Consider the following 1,350-nt stretch of genomic DNA (forward strand, 5'->3'; position numbering starts at 1 on the left):
TCCGCATAAAATACGAAATCCTTAGAAAAATATTACTTAATTTTTTCGTTATGGCTACGGAAACCCTATTTTGGGCGTGTCCGACACACTCTTGGCCGGATTTGTGATTGTGTAATATTCGTTAGGTCTGAGAATAGGACGTACACTATTTTTCATACTTTTACGCTGATGGAGTCATGGGCAACAGTTATTATATAAATGCAAAGTTTGTAAGTTTGTTTGTTTATTTGTTTGTTACCTCATCGCACCTAAACGGCTGAACCGATTTACATGAAATTCGGTACAACGGATAGTTTGAGCCCGGGGACATGGTATAAGTAGTTTTTGTCCCGGAAAATTACATAGTAACCGCGGGAGAGCGATAAACGAATACTACGCGGACAGAGTTGAAGGCAACAGCTAGTAACCTCATAAAAATAATAATATTATTTAGTGACCAGCCCAACTTTTGTTTTCAGTTTTGTATTAGCGAGTTCGGTTTATTTCGGCAGTGAAACTTGGGTTTCGTGCTCTTTGCAGAGTAGGCTTCGTGGAGTTGCTCTGAACTACTTTGAAATATTTCGTATTTCAAATGAATGCGTCGCTAAAATTGAACGTGAAAATTATATTTTAAGGTTTTTTTTTTTAAATTACGATTTACTGATTTGTCGTAGCTATATGTTATTCCATTTTAAAGTGATTAAATAGTAATATTGTTTGCTTTAAATGTTGAAGTTCATGTTGTTTGTTTGTACCAATTTTTTATTTTTGATCCATGTAGGGTAGGTTAGTAAAAGGTTGGTAAGTATAATCAGGAAAAGTTTTTTAAATATTTTTACTATAAGATTTTTTTAACTGATTGTACTTAACTACTTTTGTCATACGACTAAATATGTATATACAAAATTTCAAGGCGATCCGACCACTAAAAGTGGTTCAAAATTACTTTTTTTAATATAAAGCTAATCGTGACTAACCCCTATCTCGACTTGCAAGAATTGAAGTAGGTAGGTATATAGAACATTTCAAATTGTCAACTTGCTACGAGTGTAGACCTGCTTTATAACTGCCTTGTGACGAGACACTGCAGGGGTCAAATGAGGGTCATTACTAAAATTTTGTTTATTTAATTCAGTTTATCACATTTTTTGGAATCTGATTTCGAAAACGCTTCACAAAGCCTATTTCTCAAATGGTTTTCGATTTATTATATGTTGCAAAAATTGGGACATCCCAATTGTCGCAGATTGCTGAGGTAGATTAAAGTGGAGTAAAGAAAAAGAAGAGACACGAATTTTGATAGTTTCCATCTTTTTAGGGTTCTCGAATGGAAATCGCGAATCGGCAAGCGTGGCGTAAGACGTCCACCAA

The sequence above is a fragment of the Choristoneura fumiferana genome, chromosome 4, assembly GCF_025370935.1.
Source record: "Choristoneura fumiferana chromosome 4, NRCan_CFum_1, whole genome shotgun sequence".
In the NCBI taxonomy this organism is placed as follows: Eukaryota; Metazoa; Arthropoda; class Insecta; order Lepidoptera; family Tortricidae; genus Choristoneura; species Choristoneura fumiferana.